Raw genomic sequence first — 26,091 nt, forward strand, 5'->3', positions numbered from 1 at the left:
TAATAAAATACTTAAGTTGTAAAACCAAATAAGCTCCATGGCTCTTTTTTTGTTTGTTTGTTTTTTACAATTTATCTCAAAAACTATTCAACTGATTGTAAATATTATTTTACCCGTATAAAGCTACACGATAACGAGTAACGGCTAAGTATATTTAATTTTATTTTTATTCCGGGTCCACAAGGGACGCAAATCGCAATCAAGGACGCAACTCGTAAGGATCAGCTATTTCTTTATAGGTATCTAGGTAATAAGTATACACAGTGAGTCATCATCATGTATTTTATTGTGCACTCCACGCATCGCGATCATTATGTATACTATAAAAATTTATTGGTAGAGATAGCTTTTAGTCATAATCCTGCCATTTGTACTCTAGTTTTAAGTTCCGTATCACATTAAGATTTGTAATAAGTTTCATCACGATTCGTGCAGGTGAGAGGCGTTAGGGTGTTTGTAGAAGATCGTGTTTCGACCACCGCGCCGGCCAATCCCTTTTTATTATTCTTTCATTATAATATATTTTCAGAACTGTATTTAACGGTTTGATAGATTTTGATGTTTTTGGATAGTTTCACTTTACAATCGGGTGTGATATTTGTATCGGGTGTGTGCAAGAATTAGGTACTTGTTTTTATAATTTATAACTTTTTAATTTATTATGTGATTATTTTTCACACAGCGTCATCCAGCGCTATTATATGCTATAAGTAGATACCTTATGTCGGAGAAGCATAGACTCTATAAAAGTACTATGTTACGTTACACTTATTTAAAAGAAAGTGCAATTATTTAAAACTTAAAAACTTTTTCTAGTAATTAGGATGGAACTCCATACTGAGATATGTAATCATTTCGTCCCTACAGTGTTGTCGACTTCCTTCGAATGCGCTACCAGAAAATATGTGTGGATTAACATAATACTTTCAATCACCTTGAACCATGAACTCACGTCACCTAGGTTAAGGTCAAAAACATCTCCTATGAATGTCTTATGCCCTAGTAGTTACTCATACGTAGTTACGTTGTTAAAAAGATGTTTATGTTTGTATCATTATTGCATTATCTATACTAATATTATAAAGCTGAAGAGTTTGTTTGTTTGAACGCGCTCATCTCAGGAACTATTGGTCCGATTTGAAAAATTCTTTCAGTGTTAGATAGCCCATCGAGGAATGCTATATATCATCACGCTAAGACCAACAGGAGCTGAGCTACGCGGGTGAAACCGCGGGGCACAGCTAGAATTTATTATATTGTATCCATTTCCCTCAGAGTTCATTATCTAAAGCTATAAAGATGATTTTAAGCACGCTTAAACATTAAATTAAATATCATATTCAAAACCACACCTGTTTCCGGTTTATGATGTATCGATACTACTAACATTATTATACAAAGTTTATTACTTACATAGCGTATTTGTAAGTGTATTTTACCTAGTAACCGGTAAAAAGTAGTGTATGATATAAGATAATCTATTTCCAAACAATTCTTGTCCAAATCTGCCGGTAGTTTTTGTAATACTCAGTTCAAGTACACATGTTCAAACGTCCCCTTGGATTCATGATATTAGTAAGATTAATATTATATAATGTAGTGTTTCGTAAAACGGTTCATTACAAAGAGAATACCTAATCGTTTTGCTCATTAACATCACTCTAATCTATATAATGTATAACAATTACTTAATAATACACATGTGAAGATCCTTTACCGTAATATATCCAAAGTTCACAGGCACGAAACACGTATTATACACACACACTTATTACACACACATACACACATCACTAATTAAACTTACACTTAATTAAAACACACTAACATTTAGAACATGATCGTATACCGTCATCCGAATCGAAACTAACCTAACTTTAACTGGGAAACATTTTTGACCGCCAATAAGCGATCGTAAAAGAAGTGAAGTATTTACAAAACATAATATTCCCGATCGAAAATAAACTCAAAGTCCACGTTGATAGAGTTTAAAAACGCTTGGGCGAGAGGAAATAAAAGTTTGTTAAGAAACGCAAGGGAACGCATCTTTGTATTCAATTCTCTACCTGAGTCTTGTCCCTTTTTTATTTACGCGGTCTGTTTAAAGATTATACAGATCTTATTTCCTGGAAATAAGATTCAAAATGGCGTTCATTTCAGGACAATCACTATAGATTATTGCAAGGCTTTATAAAGCTATAGATATTCAGTGAGACTACTCAGTCTGTTACTCAACAGCAACAGTTTTAAGAATCGATGACGAAGTAAAGTTTATACGCATTTTTAATATAATTTGTTCAAGAATTTAATGACACATACGTTTTTATTAAAGATTGTAAGTCTTGAATATACATTAACCTGAAAAGGAATGCAGGAATGATCCCAACTAATGCTACATTGTTACACTTTTACGCCTACATTTTTATCTATTTACTGACAAAACAATTTCAGTTCTATTCCTTTTAGAGTAAGGTATGTTTGCACCTATGTACATTAGATATCAAATTAATTTAAATATAAGAATATTTTAGTAAAATATATCAAACAATATTTGGTCATAGCGAAATGAAATGAAACATGTAGGTAGAGTCGTGTGTAACAAATCTTAAGGAAACTTTTATGCAGAGTGTAATAAGAGAGTTGCTACAGTAATTTTAACTTTTACATTAAAACCATTTGTATATTATAATGATAATCTATGATCTAAAATGAAATAATAAATCAATTAAATGATTTACCGTTTCCTTCAAGGAACGGACACACATCCTCGTTTCTATGAAAATGTAGATAGGCGCGTGCGCATGTTACTAAAATTATGGTCATAGGTATGTAAGACCATTCCTATATATATTTAATCGTTATTTTAATGAATTTCTTGTTATTAACATACTACCTACTAGGTATTAAGATAGAGCTAATCAACAAGCACAATAATTTCAGCTACGACGTTTATTTTACAGTTTACAAATCGAATTGGTACATTTTATTGAACATATCTGATAAAAATTAAGCAACTCAATGCATAGGAATTTTTATGGAATGAAATTTATGTCAGATAATACCTCTATCACCTTATCAACATTTGTGATACAAACCTAAGTAAGAAAGCTACCCATGGGTAAGAAAATTATTACAAAAATGTTCTTATCCTTGTTTATAAAATTATAGGAATAATCATATTGTTACTTCTTGATGAAACTGCATTTTAGAGTTAATACATATTAGGTATATTTACACGTATTAGATAGTCTAATACAATTAAAATTTGCTAACTTTACTAGGTCCACTTGATATTTTTCAAATTAACACAATAAAATTCCGTTCACACGAAAATTCCGTGACTTGAACATAATTTTATAATCGAATATTCACACCTCGATCACTAGTAAGTACCTTCGAACATCAGCCACTAATACCAAGTACCTAGGTCCCACATTAGTCCTGTGCTATCAGACCCTAATTACTCGTCCGATTTGCATACAACACCGATATTCAATTAGACGCCCACCGCTAATGAGAACTACACAGTAATGAAGACCAGTATAATTAATTCCATTAATATACCTTGAGTTGGGAGTTGGGACAACGCTCAGGGAATTTATTTCGATTTTAGCCCCTGTATAGTGTATACTGTATACCTAGGGGAATATAAATTTACTTGAAAGCAATCTCGTCGATATAGGTAGGTATATTAACTTCTTATTTTTTCTAGTTTAAAATGTAGTTTAAGGTGCTTTTCTCAAAATTTCGTGGAAGACTGTATTCCGCTAATATTTTTGCAGGTTTCCTACGAGGAAAATCGTCGGAATAATCTCGTATTTCTATAAATACAACACTTTTTCCGCCCACAAAGAACTATTTCTATATTTCTATTTCCTGACAGAATAATATATCGAATGAATCGCGTCTAAATCGCAGCGGTTTATTTTTAAATTTAGACACAATAAAACGTTTTCTGCTTGAAATCGGATTTAAGGTTATTTTAAATGTCCTACCTAGTAAATAGAAAGAAAGAAAGAAATTTATTGTAACAACACAATCTGCCACACAATACAACAAAATACATAAAAGCTAAAAGAAAAGAAAAATTAAAACTAATTAACTAATAATTACTTTTAATCTAAATACGGTTTTATTTTTTCTATTCATAAAAACAATCTACATGAAGACATAAAAATATGTTCAAAATAAACTCAGCCCTTCTCGAGTTTTCCGCTTAACAACAAAATTATCGGTTATTTCTATTTATCAATATATGTAATTAACCTTTCCAAAGACACGCAAAGTTATGTAAAATTATGTGAGATATCATAAAACTTATGTCACAATAGCTTCATTTTCACCCGTTACCAAATAATGTAAATCAGATACGATAAATCAAACGGAAACAGTCGGTCTGTCCGTCCGTTATAAATATTCAGATTTGGACAAACTTCAGCGGAGAGTCGACACCGCTACCCTAGGACCCGAATTTCAACTTTGCAAATTAATTTTAACTTAATTTTTGGAGTGACGTCCGCCACCGTCGTTATATTTGCCTTATTTTTTTAACCCAAATATTTTGCGGTGAAATCTCGATGTTATTAAAATAAACAATCTGCGAGAAACAGATGTCGAATGAAAGCAGTTAAAATATTGTGAAAGATAAACGTGTATTTCGCAATTTGAAATACTCTCTATCGCTTAGCTTAAGATACCTACTACATATGTTATATAAGTTGTACCTACCTACAGGATTATTAATAGGTAAGAACTATTTTTAATAGACATTTGGTCACATGACAGTAAGAGCCTAAAGCCACACTTTATTAAATACGGCTAAATATATGATAGATAAAGTAGAAACAAAACAATTTATAGGGAGGTATAGGTATGTCCAAATTTCATTGATTGGAAAAACAACAAAAAATAGACAACATTGATACAGATTTAACCTGTCCTTCAACCAACGTTAAAACAAACGCAATCTACTGTAGAATTCCCGTAAAATACGTTTATACAAATACATACAAAAAGCTAATCTCGACCGATTCTCTAAACCCACCATATCAAGTGCGTTGTTGGCCATCAGGGGTCAGGCATCGCTGGCCGCGCTCCAACACATTTGGCAACTATAACACACACATATCTATATCTATACTTATATTATAAAGCTGAAGAGTTTGTTTGTATGTTTGAACGCGCTAATTTCGGGAACTACTGGTCCGATTTGAATTAATAAGGGATAGCCCATTTATCGAGGAACTATAGGCTATAGGCTATATATCATCTCGCTAAGACCAACAGGAGTGGAGCACTGCGCGTAAAACTGCGGAGCATAGCTAGTATATTATAATAGCTTCTGATTCTGATGCACACAAGCTAATTGAAATGTACTTAGGCCATTCGTTTATTATCGGTTGAAATTCAATGCTATTTGGAAACTGAATATCCATTTCGCGAAAGATGAATTTAATAGAGCTTAATGTTAAACTAACTATTATTAACGTAACGTAATTAATACGTGTGAAGGTAAAATTACGGTGTTATTTTATAAGAATCAATGTTATTTTGAAGTGGATTATGTTAAAAAGAAAAAAGCGTGGGGTGCCATGTAGAATGAAGATACCTATCTATTATACAATCAACTCATGAAAAGCGTCCCACGCTTTTTTCACAAAAATACTATTGGCTATTGCTTGATTTCTAGATTAAGAAATATTTTCTACTTTTTATTTTATTTTCTTTATTGGAAAACATACAGAGACAAAGACAGAGATATATAAAACAAAACAGATCTTACTAACTAAAGATACATGAAAATGTCTCCTTATGGTGTTTTCACTGTGAACAAATATTATTTTTGCCAACACCCAGCAGTAGGAGAGACAGGGAAAACATACCTAGTTGATAATAATTAATATTTAACATGAGTAGTTACATAAAGACGGGGGTAAATACCGTTAACATTCTTATGTGTTCAGTAGCAGTTTTTTTACATTCGTTTTGTAAGACGAAGAGGAACAAGAAAACATATCAAGATCGTTCATATAAGTATTATAAAAACTAGACATTCTGTGAAGAGGCACACGAAGACCAATATTGGTTCTGGCGGTCGGTATATGGAATAAATCTTTTTTTTAGTTGTAAGTATCTATCTTGAAAGCGTGTTTTTTAGTTTTTCAAACTATATTTATGTTAAGTTTGTGTTTCCAACTGTTCAGTCAGCGTTTGTAATGAAAACTTAATTAAAAAATAATAAATTTATATAGGTACTTGGTAAAAGTTAGTAACTACGTATAATTCTTAGTAACTGACTTGTATTTTATATAAAACACAATTTCACAGCATCACATTTATTTCTGGATCAACATGAACATTTACATTCCACTTATACTCACGACAATTTTTTACAAAAAAAAATCTATATCTTAAAACCTATAGTCTAGCTATAAGTCAATTGGAAAGATCTTTCATTATCTCTTCTAACAGTATCGTGGGTTGCTTTTAGATGGTCGAGTTTGGTTGAAATCTGTGCTATGGAGTTATCCATTGCATTGATGACATGTGCGCGTTGAGAATTCGTCTGATATGAACGATCTGAAAAAAAATTATTAGTCAAATGAAATGATTACATCTACAAGAAAAATTGTTTGTTGATATTTCACATTCATGATCATTGATCATGTCTAAGTTTGGTTAACAGTGACTTATCGTCAGAAAAAATTGCGTTTATTTTAACCAGTCAACCAGCCAACCAGACAAAGAGCCAACTCACGCTAACTCACGATAACTCACGCTCACTCACGCTAACTTACGCTCACTCAGGCTCACTCAGGCTAACTCACGCTCACTCAGGCCAACTCACGCTCACTCACGCTCACTACGCTCACTCACGCTAACTTAAGCTCACTCACGCTAACTCACGCTCACTCACGCTCACCCACGCTAACTTACGCTCACTCACGCTAACTCAGGGTAACTCACGCTCACTCAGGCTAACTCACGCTCACTCAGGCCAACTCACGCTCACTCACGCTATCTCAAGATAACTCACGCTCACTCACGCTAACTCAGCCTTACTCATGCTCACTCAGGCTAACTCACGCTCACCCACGCTAACTCACGCTCACTCAGGCCAACTCACGCTAACTCAGGCCTACTCACGCTCACTCACGCTTACTCAAGATAACTCATGCTCACTCACGCTAACGTACGCTCACTCACGCTAACTCAGGGTAACTCACGCTAACTCACGCTCACTCACGCTCACCCACGCTAACTTACGCTCACTCACACTAACTCAGGGTAACTCACGCTCACTCAGGCTAACTCACGCTCACTCAGGCCAACTCACGCTCACTCACGCTAACTTACGCTCACTCACGCTAAGTCAGGGTAACTCACGCTCACCCACGCTAACTTACGCTCACTCACGCTAACTCAGGGTAACTCACGCTCACTCAGGCTAACTCACGCTCACTCAGGCCAACTCACGCTCACTCACGCTGACTCTCGCTCACTCACGCTAACTCTCGATCACTCACGCTAACTCACGCGGGTGACGGTATCGGGTTTTTCTTTGAAAAAGCGGGCGAAGCCGAGGGCGGAAAGCTAGTAATATATTATACGAAAATTGACGCCTAACTCCATGACAAAGGGGTGTCGTGTTACGTGTATCGTCAGATCTTGAAAAGCGCCCCACGCTTTTTTCACAAATATTCAATGTATTGGTTATTGTTTGATTCCTAGATCAAGAATTATTTTTTACTTTTTAGTTGTATCTATCTTGAAAGCGTGTTTTATGGATTTTCAAATTCTATTTATTTTTCATTTTTTAGTTAGATTAATGCTGATTAATGTACATGCACTCATATTATCATTAATACCTATGTTAGTCTGCATACTCCTCCGAAACGGGTGGACCGATTCTCATGAAATTTTCTGTGCATATCGGGTAAGTCTGAGAATCGGCCAACATATATTTTTCATATGTACCACGGGCGAAGCCGGGGCGGGCCGCTAGTACCATATAAAAACAAAAGAACTTCAGTCCGTAAACTTTAAAACGTAAAATTTTTACATATTTTTTGGTCTAATTTTCTTGTTGCTGTTAATTATGCTTGAGTATAATTTTAATTAGGAAGACTTATGTATTCTTGAACAATAAAATAAAAAACAGATATTTAGCTTAGCTCTTGCTTTATATTATGTAGTGAAGAAATCAGACATTTATCTATTGGTAAATACCTCCCTATAGCTTCCACTTTGATGATTGCTCATCTATACTAATATTATAAAGCTGAAGAATTTATTTGTTTGTTTGTTTGTTTGAACGCGCTAATCTGGGGAACTACTGGTCCGATTTGAAAAATTCTTTCGATGTTAGATAGCCCATTTATCGAGGAAGGTAGGCTATATATCATCACGCTACAACCAACAGGACCAACAGGAGGGGGTGAAACCGCGCGGAGCTAGAGTTAATATTAAGGAAATAAACACTGTTATTAAATCAGCTAGCTTATCATTTACCAGCTGATTGAGTACATGCACTCATATTATCATTAATACCTATGTTAGTCTGCATACTCCTCCGAAACGGGTGGACCGATTCTCATGAAATTTTCTGTGCATATCGGGTAAGTCTGAGAATCGGCCAACATATATTTTTCATATGTACCACGGGCGAAGCCGGGGCGGGCCGCTAGTACCATATAAAAACAAAAGAACTTCAGTCCGTAAACTTTAAAACGTAAAATTTTTACATATTTTTTGGTCTAATTTTCTTGTTGCTGTTAATTATGCTTGAGTATAATTTTAATTAGGAAGACTTATGTATTCTTGAACAATAAAATAAAAAACAGATATTTAGCTTAGCTCTTGCTTAGAATGCAAACGAGTTAGTCATTTGGTGGAGAATATTCGTTTTTGCCTTATAAGTATTCTCTACTCTGCACTTGTGAAGAATTTAGATGTATGCTTTATAAAATAACATTAACATACCTATAACATAAGTAGGAAAGCCTAAATTTGTGTTTGTAACATACTTAATTACATGAGTGATGGTAAGGTGTAAACAATTTTTTATCATCCTGAGAAATGTTCTACAAACAAGTTCTAGTTATCCTCAAACTAGGCAAAGAAAGCATGTTAAACTCACCATTTACAGTCATAGTTCATCCTAACTATAAATAATTATAGAAACCTGTTTAATAAAACAAAACAAAGGCGATCTTAGGCATAAAGTACGTAACATTTAAACACAATCATTTAACAATAACAAATGAAACATATTTCACTTCAAGCGTACTCATTCAGAAAAAAACAAAACTTGCTACAACCAGATTCATACATCTTTATTACTTGCAATCCGTGCGTATGCATGCGCAAATAAAAAACATTTAGCATATGCTGAGCATCGAATCCGCATACCTCAGCTGTTGGATAATTGACAGTACTGAGCAGACTAACTTTGTGACATGTGGCAGGTGTGCATTTATTTATTATTTTAAAGATAGTTTTGACAGTGTGAATGCCAATCAAATAGAGGTTGCTCTTGTTCCAAGTAATAATTGTGTAGATTTTATAATAGTGTGTCGACTCTAGGAGAGCTAAATTTATTAATTTATACTAATACATACTATTATTAAGCTAAGGAGTTTGTTTGAACGCGCTAATCTCCGGAACTACTAGTACGATTTGAAAAATTATTTCAGTGTTAGATAGCCCATTCATCGAGGAAGGTTTTAGGCTATATATATTATCACGCTAAGACAAACAGGAGCGGAGCCACGTGGGTAGAATCGCGAGGCACAGCTAGTATATTTATATCTAGTACCTACCTATGTTTTTGGGTGGGTATATTAATTAGCGTGTTAACCATATACCAAGTTCTGTATCATATTATATGCCTGTAGGCAATGTGGCATCAAATTTCTCCTCATATACCTACATTATAAGAAATATTAAATGCATCTATGAAAATATCTTCCTCGCAACTTAACCGGAAACTATACTTACATTGAAAGTATATAAGGATAATCTAAAAACTGTTGAAATAATCTTCTGAAATACCGAATGTCTTTATATTCTAGATAACGTAGGCTTCATATTTTGTGGAATCAAAACATTTGTCACGCCTCACGCGTTGTGAATTCGCTCGCGGCTGAAATACTAAATAAAACACGTTTTAAAGCTATTAAACTGCGTTTTATTTCAACCTGCGTTTAAATTGCTTCCTGTACAAAGAGAGCTGAATCTTTATTTCAGTGTTCAAGTAAATCAAATTAAAATAATATGAGTTGAAACATAAATACATAGTAAATACGTAGATAACCTATATCTATATCTATAGTGATAAACGCGAAAGTTCAGCATGATAATGGATAAATGTTTGTCTCTAACGCAAAAACAGTTGATCGCATTTGAAATAAATTTGGCACAGAAATAATCTTTAGGCGGAATAAACACATAAACTACTTACTTCATAGTTCATTCTTGCCGATAAAACCGCAGGCGAAAGCTACAATACATGTAAAGATCCCAAATCCGTTAAGGAAAACGGTAGGTAAATACTAAATATTATTACATTCTCGATAACGTTGCAAAACAATAAAAAGATCAGCTTTACCTGACAACCTCAAGGATGTTTCACGCTTAAATAAATCAACAAAATAACGGACTAAATGTGGGTGGACCACATTTTGCCAATAAAGACAAATCTAAAATATCCAATATGAATTGTGCAGAATACGAAATAAAAAATCCTCCAACAGCATAAAATAGCTGCGCTTTAATATTTTCCATTTAACGATAAAAACTAAACGAGTTCAATCAGCTGTTAATACTATCATCACTAGCGATCGACAGCTTTTTAATACATTAACTACATTACCGCTTTAATATGAACAACATTATACAGGCTTATCAAATAAACGGCAATGTATAACATAGTGAAATAGGTTAACAGATCACATAAACATAGATGTGTGTCGGACCACACGCGATCTTTCGATAATTTTACGATCGCTATAATTTAACATAGCTATTTATATTTTGTTTTGATCAGATTCTTTTAGTTTCCATTAAAGTCGATTTGCCTGTTTAATGTTCAACGCTAAAATACGAGATATATGGAGCACTTAATGCGTCGATTATTTAAATTTTAAATAATCAGCGAATATTTAATTTTAAATTGAATTAATTATCAAGTCATTGACGATATTTATTTTTTGTTTATAAATTATTGAGATAATTTTATCATATTTTAATAATAGCACAAAGTTTAAACAAAAGTCGATCAATCTACTACACATTTTGTAAAACATTACACTTTTAACAACATACTACTTACCTATGTAATATGTAATGTGTTTCAAGGAAAATCATAGTCAAAATTTATGTTTAATAATAACATGTGCGTTAAATGCGTATTACCAAATTTACAGAAATATACGTACAGAAGAGAATACATAATCATACATTTTCATTCGGCCTGCAGAATGTGGAATTACATTGTTTAGCTAATTATTGTGATTATAATTAGTTTTACCTATTTGTTACAGTTATCTCCCAAATTAGATAAAATTTAATTACTACGGGATAAAACGTATTATAATTTGATTATAATTTCAGGTAGAGATGTGTAGAATAAAATACACGATATATTTATTCTAATAATATGTAACTTGATTAAAAGCAATGTTACTAGTTACAAAATCCAAATTTTTTATAACATTTAATTTCGTGGTTAATTCAGCTATCTGGTAGAGGTCGTAGAGATAATTTTGTTATTTGTACATTGATAATACTGTTCTCTGCAGTTCATCAAAGTGAAGTCCCGTGTCCCCTAGTGGGGTAAGGGGCAGATGCTTATCTATATAAGCTGTTTCACTGATCGATATTCTTTAGGGACAAGAAGGTGATGGAGCCTTCTATGTCCTGCCAGACCGAGCCTTTTTTTTTTTCTTCGTCTCCACCGGGAATCGAACCCAGAACCTACACTCACGCGTCAACCACTGGACCAAGGAGGCGGTCTCTCTGTTCATCAGGTAGATATCTAATTTTAGTTTGTGTTATTGTTGACATGATTACTTTTGAAAATAAATATTTGAAAGATATTTTATTATATTAAGAAGCAATTTTTAATTTCAAACCCTTACCACGACCTTTAGAAAAATGCTGAACACGTTTCCATATCCCCAGGCTCCAATGTTAATACACGCTTTATTTATAATAACATTTATACTGAGAATAAGTAATATTCCAGCATAGGGCTGCATTTTACGATGAAAAATATCGCGAATAAGTTTATGACGTAGGATGCATATGAAATGTGTCGAGACGTTTAGTTTATTCTCGTTTGTATATAAATTATTAAACGTGTGGATAGAATAAAGGGATGAGCATTTTTATCAACTTTGTTCTATAGCTGTTTGAAATAAACTTCTATTATGTTTAGTCATTTAAGTAAATAGTAAACTGTACATAATGTACTCTTTGTTAATGCCAATCAAATGCCAATATTAATGTCCTTCTTTAACACTCAAATGAGTTGGTTATAAAATCGTACCTTATTTTTATTAGATATTTTCAATATTATTATAATCATACACAAAAGTCACTATAATTAGGTGTGTACGAATATAATATTTAAAGTAAAAAGGTAATATAGGTGCATACTATACAATTTAATAATATCAAAGTTTCAATTCCAAAAATGTACAGAAAAACAAACGACGAATACTTCTAAAGCAAAACATTTTCAATTTTTCACCGTTACTCGTATCTTCGTATTGTAGTATCAAGTTACCTCTAAATAAGTCTCGGCTCAGATGTATGGGACCGCCTCCAATAATTAATTACCAACTTCTTTGCATTTTAATGAGGTTATTTTGGATCGAGAGTGGGAGTCAATACGATAAGTTATCTGTGGCATGCTTCGGAAAAGATACTATACCTAGACATATTAATTCTTACCATGTTTATTAATTACTAGCTATGCCCCGCGGATTTGCCCGCAGTGTTCCGCTCCTGTTGGTCTTAGCGTGATGATAATATATAGCCTATAGCTTTCCTCGATAAATGGGCTCTCTAACACCGAAATATTTTTTTATATCGGACCAGTAGTTCCGGAGATTAGCGCGTTCAAACAAACAAACTCTTCAGCTTTATAGATTTTAATTCGACTGTAGTATATGTTATAAGGTTAATTATAATGGGTTAATTGCGGACAGGTTTATTCGAATAATGTAGAGTTTTAGGTAAATTTGGTGATTGTTGGAATAAATATGAACGTTATAATCAAGCCTACTAATTTGCATAATACGATTACTATAATCAAACGATCCTCTGAGGTGGAAAACACAAATTTTCGAAATTATCCTATTATACTTATTAAGTTATTACATATATTAAAACACCATACTTCATGCACGTGTAATAATGTGTGATTTTTTTTATGTGAGCCAAGCGTATATAACACTGTTTTAAATTAGAGCTTATGAGGAAACATTAACATACCCTTCTCATTAAAAGTGAACTTTTTGTCAAATATATTTTAATATTAAACTTAATTGCGACAAAAATACAGTCAAAACTTGTCTCCGTAAATAAAAATTAGTGTTCATTAACGAACAAAAATGCACGTAAAAGCATTTTTTAGTACTATAAATATTTAATAATATGCAGTCTGTCTGTGTACTGTTGAAATGTTAAGTATTTTAAATGCATTCATTCAATTTGAAATCAATTGTAAATTGACACGCTGACAGAAAAAGTTGAAATTATTTACATTCGAATGTGAAATAGTAGATATTATATTATCTATTTTATTATCTACACGAGTAAGTACATAATATATACGAATACATATTATATACATATGCAGTTTTTAGTATATTAATATAGGTAAAAAGGATAATAATGTAAGACAGATTTATCGTACTTCGAACTGAACACTAAAATTTTCCTTAAAAACCTAACCGTTCCAGCCTTTTAAGACGTCCACTGCAGGACATAGGCCTCCCCCAAAGATTTCCATAACGACCGATCACCAGCGGCCTGACTCCAGCGGCTCCCCGCCACTTTGATCAGGTCGTCTGTCCACCTCGTTGAAGGCCGTCCCACACTGCGACGTCCTGTACGTGGTCGCCATTCGAGAACCTTTTTGCCCCAACGGCCATCGGTTCTGCGGGCTATATGCCTAAAAACCTAACCAAGTTTCTGGAATCCGATAACATCACGCATTATACAAAATTATTGCAAAAAGCAAAAATCGCATCAGTATCGTCACCGGCCACAAACAACTCGTTACTAAACGATCGCTTTACTATCAGCCGATCTTTCCTGTGAAATTATTAACTTTTCGCAATCTGCCCAATTTTCAACTTCGATAATGTTACTGATAAATAACTGCGCGTTTAATTTGAATATTATCGTCGATGGCTTGTTAACATGCATGAAACATTGTATTTAATTGCGCATATTTTTGAACTGAGTTGGGATTGTTAACGAAAATTCGAGAATAGTTGGAAAGTTGTTTGTTATATTACAAAATACAGGTATAAGATAAGAAATATAACCACATATTATATTGCTGTAAGATTACAGTAATATTTTGGCAAATAGTAGAGTGACATGGAGTTGATCCGCAGTAGTTCACATCTTCTGGTTTATTATTTTTTGCCCGCTTTGCCTAAATCCTAATAAATTATATACTTAAACCTTTCTCGAGAACCACTCTATCTATTAAAACAAACCGCATCAAAATCCGTTGCGTAGTTTTAAATATTTAAGCATACATAGGGACATAGGGACAGACAAGGCGACTTTGTTTTATACTATGTAGTGATCAATAACGCTTTTGACTGTAAATATAATAAAAACTAGGTACTTATAGCAAGGATAGAAGCACTCAATCACGTTATCAAACCAAATCAAAATACTTAACAAAATGATACGTCCATAAAAACATCAAGCGAGGTCTGGAGCAGGGAGTATCGTTTCCATTCGACATTTATCGCGAGCAATTCTTTTGTTTGTCTCCACTTATTTATATCCCATTGAAAGGCTATATCGGATATAATGCCATCTGTAGTTCCTTTTAAAGAATTTGCCGTAAACTTCATTGGAAACGTACTGCTGTAACTAACTTTATTATATCCTTGAGGATGAATCCGAAATGGAATAAGTTCGTTTGTCTTTGCTAAATATATGAGATTGACAGCGACTTCCAAAGATATACAGGCTACCTGATTTACACAAATTGCTATGGTAAGTATAAGATTTTTGGGCCACGTGTATTGAAGTGATTATGACGAGGTTCCTATACCGAATATAAATTTGTCTTTTTACAGATTCTCCGAAACTATATTTTATAGAATGAATGAATGTTGACTCCTCCCTTTCCTAAACTAGCACCGTCTATGAAAGCGACCTGTTGCTATGCCGTCATATAATTCATAACCAATACCTATACTCAATATTATTACTTTTATATCTATATTATTTGATTTAAAATGAAATTGACTAGATCAAGGTTCGGTTGTTGATCATTTGGTATTGTACATAAAACTACTATTAAATATATTTGGATTTTCATTCATAGTTTAATTATTTATATCTACCTAATACAATCATCAAAATAGACGTCCGATTGAAACAAACTTAACAAATTAAAGTTCCACAAAAACGCAGGCTAAATAAAAGAATCCAAAATAGTTGCTAGTTTGAAAGCAATCTTTCCAGCACTTCAGGCATGCGAGACCATCGGAAGCAGAGGAAGTTTTAATCAACTGCAAGACACTAAACAAGTAACTCCGTCACTGTAGCGACGGTTGCCGGGTCCCGGATCCCGGATACCCGGTTGCCGGGTTACGCAAGATTTTAACACTGTTACGCCTAAGACGTTTAAACTCGAACGCTGCTTGGAGATAATCGACTAATGCCGTGAAGTCTTGCTGATTTTACGCTATGTAGGTAAGTAGTGTAGTTAGTAGTTGTATCGGGTAATGTAGTAGAAATCTAAATTTATCTAAACATTTTTTAACATTTTTACATCTTGAAAAAGTAGCCCCAGCAGACATTGTTCTTTACTATTTCCCCTTTTTCGTATTTGCTCTTCATAAGAACCTGCATTGTGACTTAACAAAAAGGTCTTTTGCGCTTAGCAATACATTTAACGAATGATTTTTAACACACAGCAAATAAGGAGATTTTTGATAAGTAGAGTCAATTTGCACTCTCCTGTCTACGTACCTAATAAAACATTCAATATACCTATCACAGTGTTTTATACAATACCTACAGGATAAAAAACACCGTCCACTCTTCGTATCCTATCAAGCGTATTCCACATTATCTTACAGAATAAGGAAGTGCACTTTTCAGGCGTTACTGGACATAAAAGCCCTCAAACGTCTGCTAAAAGGGCCCACCTCGGGGCGTCATCAGCCCCGCAAGGTCCTGAGCTGCAGACGGTACACAAACACGACCTTTGTTCTCGACTTCGCTACATTTCTGTACCGTCCGCGTCAGCAACGAAAATCACTGTTTTGAGCCGGGACAATTTAGTTACAATCTCGATAGAGAGCCTGTGTTTCTTGTCACTTCTTGAATAAGTATGTGTTTTAGTAAATTTGTATAAAACAATTTTGAATATGCATAGGTAGTAAATAAAATATAAGTTAAAATCAATTCCGTCATAGATCCATGTTATTTGACATTAGGTTTTTTTAAAAGTTTGATAAAGATACATATCTAGATAATACAATCTCAATAGATAATTACGGCGAAAGTTAATAAGTCAATAACAATAACAATTACGTTGCTGACGCTGCGAGATTTACTATAATTGCATTTTCATAAATAAACAGCGAAATGATGTGGCTTTAAAAGTGCGCTATTATCACGTGTCGGTTTAATTTATTATCGAATAAAACAAAGTGGCAACAGATATAAGCCGATAAGCATTCAATTAGTCGATTGTTGGACAAATCGTGTATGTACAAAAGGTAGTAATCCTGCAGATTAAGCTTAAGCTTTATTTGATTGGAGCTTTGTCAAATAGCGTCCGATGAAAAGATAAAAGTAAGATTAGGTATTTATTGATATTCATCAATTTTGCAGATTATGGGATAATATTTTGTTCAGGTAAGTCAATATTTTAAGGTTATTTGAATGAAAATGTTTCTAAAATATAATAATCACAAACGAGTGAGTTTTACATGAAAAAAGTATAAATTATTAAAAATAAGTATTACTCTATGTTTTTCAGGTTTGGAGTAAACTAGTAGGTATGTAACGTGATTTCTATTGAAAAAAACTAAAACCTACTTCGACAATATTATATCAATTATTTATTACTAGCGGTCCGCCCCGGCTTCGTCCGTGGTACATATTTCGCAATAAAATGTGGCCTATGTCCTATCTCGGGTATCAAAATATCTCTATACCAAAATTCATGCAAATTGGTTCAGTAGTTAAGGCGTGATTGAGTAACAGACAGACAGACAGAGTTACTTTCGCATTTATAAAATTAGTATGGATGTGCTATTGCACGCCTCATAAGCGAAGCGTTGAGGTGGGTACTACTGTCACTTCGCGCAAAACATCTGATTTTTCAAACTTAAAATGTCTTTATGTATCATGCATTGCACTTGTAAGATAATACATACACACACATATTAAGAAAAAACACTATTTTTAACGTTCATTATATTTTTGATGTCATTTTTGTTATTTAAACTAGTTAAAAAACAGTTTAAAAAAGTTCTGTCTTGGACGTCCGTGTGTCTGTATGTGCCGATCCTTTTTCTTGTTAACACGATAGCGACCGAAATACTTTACTAATCGAGTCTTTTTTTTTCTCTTACGCTTGAGTATGCTCAGGAATAGAACCCTTTCATTTTTCAGGGTCTGATTCGATGTGGTTTAATTGTTATTAAATAAACAAAAATAATAATTAAATAACGCCAAGCCTCATAATTTTTTTTTAATAAATATTTATTAAAAAAAAATTATGAGGCGTGCACTTTTGGATTTTCCAAATTATTTATTAAATAGGTTTGAAGTTGGTGCCGAACATTAAGCACTTAGTATTAAGCCCGTGCACCGACATCAAACCTTTTTAATAAATAGCACATATAAATAATATGTAGTAATGGTCCGGGAGCCAGCAGCAGATTTTATGACCAAGTTCCTCTCAAGCGGTAATTAGTAAAATGCATCAAAGTATAGTATTATGAAGCCTCGTGAACGTCAGCTGGAGCTCGGTTGGGGGGAAGAGCGGTTGTAGCCTCCCGTATCAGCTGACGGTTTTTCCACCAAGATACAGCCAGCTGACATATATATTTATCCACAGTTACATATAAGCTATCATCAGGTAAATTTTTGTTTGAGAGGAAATAACGGAAAATAAATTTTTCTTTAAATTTAACTTTCATGTTCGAGACACCAGCTGACGTATAATACACCATGTTGTAACCAGCTGACTATTTTTTTTTCGTTGAGATATTGGGTTAGCTACAATTTGACAAATTTTTAGCTGAGAGGAAATGAATGAATGAATGTATTTTTTTTCCTATGTGCGTGGGAGGCTACAACCGCTCACCCCCCCAACCGAGCGCCAGCTGACGTTCACGAGGCTTTATAATACTATACTCTCATGCGTCTGACGAATTATCTCTTGAGAGGAAATAGTTAACCAAATTTGCACCTGGCTCCCTAACCATAAATAATAATGTCAAATCTTTTTTAATTCTTACTTTTCCGTTTTTGAAGTCGGTTGTTTTTAACGCAGTTATTTTTATTAGTGAATATTAAGGTTTCCGTGCGATTATTTTTTTGTCAAAATTAAGCTCTCCATGGGATTAGAGCTCTTTGTGAAAATTAAGCTCTCCGTGCGATTAGAGCTTTTTGTGAAAATTAAGCTCTCCGTGCGATTAGAGCTTTTTGTGAAAATTAAGCTCTCCGTGCGATTAGAGCTTTTTATGAAAATTAAGCTTTCCGTGCGATTAGAGCTTAATGAGAAAAATTAAGCTCTCCGTGCGATGAGAGTTTTTTGTGAAAATAAAGCTCCGTGCGATTAGTTTTTTTTTGTGAAAATTAAGCTTTCCGTGCGAATAGAGCTTTTTGTGAAACTTAAGCTCTCCATGGGATTAGAGCTCTTTGTGAAAATTTAGCTCTCCGTGCGATTAGAGCTTTTTGTGAAAATTAAGCTCCGTGCGATTAGAGCCTTTAATGAAAATAAAGCTCTCCATGCGATTAATTTTTAGTGAATATTAAGCTTTCCGTGCGATTAGAGCTTTTTATGAAAATTAAGCTCTCCGTGTGATTAGAGCTTCTTGTGAAAATTAAGCTTTCCGTGTGATTAGAGCTTTTTGTGAAAATTAAGCTCTCCATGCGATTAGAGCTTTTTTGTGAAAATTAAGCTTTCAGTGCGAATAGAGCTTTTTGTGAATATACAGCTTTCCGTGCGATTAGAGCTTTTTATGAAAATTAAGCTCTCCATGCGATTAGAGCTTTTTTGTGAAAATTAAGCCCTCCGTGCGATTAGAGCTTTTTGTGAAAATCAAGCTTTCCGTGCGATTAGAGCTTTTTGCGAAAATTAAGCTCTCCGTGTGATTAGAGCTTTTTGTGAAAATTAAGCTTTCCGTGCGATTAAAGCTTTTTGTGAAAATTAAGCTCTCCGTGCGATGAGAGTTTTTTGTGAAAATTAAGCTCTCCGTGCGATTAGAGCTTTTTTGTGAAAATTTAGCTTTCCGTGCGATTAGAGCCTTTAATGAAAATTAAGCTCTCCATGCGATTTTATGCGGTTATTAATTCGGCCGGTATATTTTTTTTTTATGTATGTACACCGATTACTCCGAGGTTTCTGAACCGATTTACGTGATTCTTTTTTTGTTCGATGCGGGATGGTGTCGAATTGGTCCCATAATTCGCATAATTTTTTTTCGGATAGGCCCAGTAGTTTTTATTTTATGCTCATGCATTTTTGTCTGTACTCGATGACTAAGTTGATATGTAGCAAGTAACTTTGATTCACTTCCCGGTAACCGATTGAGCTGAAATTTTGTATACGTATGTTAATTTGATAGCGATGAAACATTATCATGACATGAAGCTGATTTGATGATGGAATCGGAAGGTGGCCATAGGAACTCAGTAATATATTGACTCAACTTTATCGAGTTTGGGCTCGTTTGATTCGTGTTGAAAAATACACTAAAAAGTATTAAATAAAAACAAACTGCGTTAAAAACAACCGACTTCAAAAACGGAAAAGAGGAAATAAAGAAGATTTGATATTATTAACTACTACATAATATTCTGGTAGGTACATATTTTGCAATCAAAATATCTCTATACCAAATTTCATGCAAATTGGTTCAGTAGTTAAGGCGTGATTGAGTAACAGACAGACAGACAGAGTTACTTTCGCATTTATAATATTAGTATGGATTAAGACAAACCAACAGTAAATACATGTACGTACAAATCTTGCAAGCTAAAATCTAGAATTATATAAATATTACGGATGTATCCACCGATAATTACAGTTAAGGACAATTCGTTTATTTTATATCCTTATAGATTACAAAATAAATAAATAACTTAATACTGTATATTCATTAAGTAATTCTTTCTGTGCAATATTACATACTTACCTATGTACATCAAAACCAATCAAGTCTATTCAAAACATACCTACATACAAATTAGACATTCAAAGAACTGCATACATGTCTAACACCCTGCATTTGCTCGTAATTATTAGTGTAATATTTAATGCCTTGTCTGCGATAATTACGCGGTACATAAGTTATGAGATAGGGGTCATTAGTACTGCCTTAGTCCAAGTGTAATTTGCTTTACATTCGAATAACAATAGGAATATTTCGGGGTGAAATTTACATGAGTTTGAGATACTATTTTATAATTAATTGCAATTAGGTACTTTAGGTATACACTTAAGTACCTTGATGTTCCTATGCCATGATTTTTACTGCCTTTTGTAAATTTGATAATGTGCAAAAGCAAGTAAGCAAATATAATTATATTATATATGTACCTATAATATGTGTTATTCTGCCGCTCTACATAAGCTTTGTCACTGAAATATCATCAAAATCCGTTCAGTGATTTTCGCGTGAAAGAGGAACAGAACATATCTACATACCTACATACGGCCAATAGGCGGCAATACGGCAGGTACAATTCGGTCTACGTTCACGTTACATCCATCTCACATATACTTTCGCCTTTAATAAGTACTAGATTAATAAGATTCAAAATTATATTCTTACTACGAACTACATATTACTATTTACTGAATTTCTTTCATATATCAACAAACCCCATTCAATAAAATCTGTAATAAAACCTTGTAAATTGTGTCAATAAAAAAATATTAGCTTTTTACCGATTCATAGATTCGGAGAAATGCGTGGGCAAAGAAAGGTATTTTACTTTTATTCAAACATTTAATATAATGTATCGTACCTACTTACATTCACCTATAAAATGTTTAAATGGAAGCCCAAAAGACGGCACTATTTCAATAAATAGGTATGTATTTATATATGCTTTACTAGCTGCGCTCCGCGGTTTCACCTGCATGGCTTCCATCCTGTTGGTCTTAGCGTGATGCCTTCCTCGATGAATGGGCTATATAACACCGACAGAATTTTTTAAATCTGACCAGAAGTTCCTGAGATTAGCGAGTTCAAACAAACAAACTTTCTCTTTTGATATCTAATCTTTATGAAATTAGTATAGATTTAAGTAAATATATATACCTACATACCAGTTTCTATAATATTCAATAACGACCAAACAATTCCAATTTATTTTAAAATATACTGTAGACTGTAGAGCCATCAAATTCAGGCACACGTTTCAGAAATACAAAAGACAAGAACTAACGTCGTATTTACAACAGTTTTAAAAACAATTGTCTCACATTGAGTTTTCCATTATCTTCCCGGTCAAGGCTCTGTCTCCGGGACATTAAAATTTAATGACAGAACAACAGTTTACGTGAGATAAACGGAGAAAATTTTAAGATATGGAAAACGAATTTCTTTTTTAAGAGTAAACTATGTACATGTTCGTTGATATTACTTACTGAAATTAATATGCTACATTCATGCTTATGCTACATTCTACAATCTTGAAAGAAACCGAAATTATATGAGGCATGGCTGTCTTTATAAAATGCTAATAATATGTGTATTACTTATTAACATTTAATGAAGTAGGCTAAGGCACTATAAAGTTGATGACAAATATGTAACATTATAAATAAACAAATTTTTTTTATGTATGATTGCCCTGTCAATATCAACTTAAAAACTACTTGATCGATTTTGAAAATAATTTCTCCAGCAATAAGTTACATTATTTCTGACATAGTATGTTATTTTCCCGGCTTGCCAAGAAGTTTAGTATCATAGCATTAGTAAGACATCTAGGTATTGTATTTGTAATCTGTTAGAGTGCTAGCCGCTAGATATAACTGGTATAGCGTATAAACCATAATGTGCGATACGGGCTGAATGACGCGTAACTTTCAAGGTACTTCTCAAGTGTGGGAATTGTTTCTTTACACTAAGAGCTGCTATAATTATCTGTTGGTAAAAATGCTGATATTGGTTTACATTTTTCAAAAAGGATATCGGGATTGAATGTATTGTAATTAAATTTGAAATAGGTACCTACTCATTATATGAACAGGAACTTTTTTGAGAAATGTTTCATTATTGCCCATTTATTATGTATTATTTGTTTTTGTAAAAGCAATAGATATAGTTAGATAATTAGATTATAATTTAAAATGCCTAATAGATACGATATTAAGATAATTTTATTACATAAGTACCCAATAATCGCGTATATTACAAACCTACATACTTTCTAACCTGTTTCTTACTTATTAAAATATATCTAGGTATATTAGGTATATCACAATCAAAATTTACCTAAAAATGATTCAATTGATTTTCATCAGCAACTCCTAGCCTACACTGGCCGTATAGTCAGAGAGTCACGTGATGCGCTCACCATGCCGCGCACGTACCAACGCCTTATGTTTTTGAATAACTTGTGTTTCGGAACAAAACTACTGCAATATCCTAAACATATTGCTCATCTTCTATTTACAAGTTTACTTGCCACGGAAAGCTTTTTAATATAATATTACTATCAAAAAATATTTTTATACGTTTGTATGGTGGGATCTCTTAAACTAGGTACTGATTTGAGTAATTTTTAAGAAACCTAGAGCAAACCATTTTTTTAAATCAGCTTTTTGTTCGTTAATTCGACTTTTAATAAGTTCGGCGGTAATTGATTACAATTAAAACTGAATTAATTTCATCTGGATCAGTTTGTCGCCGGTTATGGAAACCGCATAGTCTCACCTTTATTGTTCATCTCAATAATCAGTTAAGTCCAGTTAATAACATACAGGTCAAAATTAAGCTCATAATATTATGGAAACTTAAATTTTTGTTCGTTCGATTGTACCTACACTTAAACTTCTACTTTTTCAATGAACAAAAATAATCTGCACTAAATTATAAACCTATACATTAATTTTTAAACATCTCTATTTAAGACTACAACTTATAAAAATCCTACGTATAATGCAAATGTAGTCTATTATTTGCAACAGTTTATTTAGTTTTATTGATATTTTATTCTATCTAGAATCTGGATGGAACGTTAACAGGTTTTTTCAAGTCTATGAATACAAAAGGGTCTCATTACATTCGTTTTTATTGTTCCAACCATAATTAAATAATAAAATTGTTTTTAAATATGGAAAAGGCTTTACTAGAAAGATAGTCATACGTCTTATGTATCATTTTACAACGACAAATAGGTACACATATGCAGATTTAGAAGAAAAAAATACGGTCATACAATATCTACTAGGTACCTATACCGATCAAAGATATTATTTCTATTTCTACATTAGTTATAGATATAAAAATATTTTTTGCTCTTACAAGTAAAAACCTTGCTCTATATTTTACCTATGTAAAGTAGGTAGGTTCGCAAGCAAACCAGTGCGCTGTTATGGTTATGTGAATTAATGTAGATTATATTTGACTATTATGATTATATTTTTTCAAAATTATGTTCAAAGTTAGTTTAATAAACAAAACGGAACAAATTATAGTTCCAACTAAGCCACAGATTCTTGTAACGTACTTTAAAAGCTCATAAAACAAGATTATACATTTTTAAGATAAATTTTTAACAGCATCATTCTATGTTTTTTAAAATAAGTTATTCTGTGTAAGTTTAATTAACAATTTCAAAGTTTTTAACGAAAACAAGTGTCGCAAGAAACTAGACGAGATAAAATGAGATATTTTTAATGAACAGAATGCGAATAAGGAATGAAGAAATAAAAAACATCCGTAGACGGGAATTTGATGAAATATAATTTTATTTATTAAGAGCTTTGAGATTTAAAGAACGAATTAAAAATTGTTATTATGAACTAAAATATTTTAATGTTTCTATTATCAACTTTTATTACTTCAAAGATATCGTCACAATATCGCCTTCAAACGAATCAAATCCCGCTTTATTTTTTATTTAATTGGCGTTTAGTAAGAAAATAAAATGAGGTAAGTAGCTATATCCTAATTATTATTAAATCGGAATTATAATGAATACATCGTCTATAAATTAATAAATTTCCACGGCGATAGACATGCCAGTGTCCTTAAAGGAAAGGCATAATCACTTGAAGTTATTAGCTACGATAGGACTGGCCCTTGCCTGGAGCCAGCATAAAACCGGTGACCGGGGGTTATCACCGGGATTTACCGGTTACGATAAGCATAAAGTATTTGAAGCTTTGCCTGTAAAACTTTACGATACACGTACCGTGCATGCTTGAAATATAACTTGGGATAAGATGCGTCAATTCGTTTGTTAATTTTATTAGTGTTCTGCAATAAAGTTAGCTACTGATTTCAGTTATATATTGTGTGTGTTAATATTTCACGACTTAACGACAAAACAGAATATTTAATATCCGATTCTTGTAATATCCGAGATTAAATAATAATATAGCGGCGAACACTCTGTCGAATGTGAATCAATCGTTTTTTACCCAACTGCGAAAGGAGGGTTGTTTTTCGAGGGTATGATTTATATTTCTTTGTCAAGCTCTACTGCGCCTAAACCGCTGGATGGATTTTGACTATGAGGTGTCTTTATAATCATCAGAATTTTGGTAGTGACATAGCGCTTATTGTTTTCATAATATAATATTCTATATATTGTATGCTTTACAATACCTACTCTAAATGAGCTAAACATCCAGGAAGTTTCGTGTACAAATTGATACATTCAGCGGCACGGAGCGTTGAGATGCGTCGACAATAGCAACATTTACTAGAAGAGACATACGTCGTAAATACTCCGAGATAACTCTACATGTACACATTTACTGAATTTGCAACTAAATCCATATAACTGTTCACTGGTGCGTGCTTCTTGTATAGTATTATATTATATGTGGTGTTACATTGTATGTTTGTACGTCTTAGATACATTGAAGCGAAGATTTTAACACAGGCAAGTAATAGCTTTACTGGGATAACTCTAAAATATCCAAAGATATAAAATAGGCATTATTTAAGATCCTATGTAGGTAATTAGAAGTTTAAATTACGTTTATTGTCTTAGAGTATGATTTAACTTACTATTTTTATCTCCAACAGAAGTATAACTCTACACCTACACAAAGCTATTTAAACGAAAAGAATTTAAAAAGTTCAGACCTAAAACAAGTCTGTTCCTCCCTTTGTGATGAATAGTTACCATGTTTTTAACGTAGGCCTAATAATAGTATACATTCAAAAACAGTTCAAGTTAAAAAACAAAGAAGAGCAAAACAAAATTATCATTTTGAAAGTCAGTAAAAAAATCCTACACACCTTTGACTTTGTCACCACATAGATCCCTATGAATAATGTAACTTAACCGTAAATCTTAAGTGTAACTTATGTTAAGTTTTTACGTCCATTTCTATACTTTATTGTCCATAAAGGATTTGAACCTATCCACTGGATTTTTAGCTTCAACTCT

General features: G+C 33.0%; 1 protein-coding gene across 1 annotated transcript in view; it reads right to left on the reverse strand.

Annotated features, from left to right (window-relative positions):
- Positions 1 to 26,091, reverse strand: part of LOC149898051 (uncharacterized) — a 370,187-nt gene that overhangs the window by 320,358 nt on the left and 23,738 nt on the right. The window lies entirely within an intron of this gene.

The sequence above is a fragment of the Colias eurytheme genome, chromosome 24 (genome assembly GCF_061535395.1).
Source record: "Colias eurytheme isolate Ceu_HAF_F1 chromosome 24, ilColEury1 Martin Lab GWU primary, whole genome shotgun sequence".
Classification (NCBI taxonomy): domain Eukaryota; kingdom Metazoa; phylum Arthropoda; class Insecta; order Lepidoptera; family Pieridae; genus Colias; species Colias eurytheme.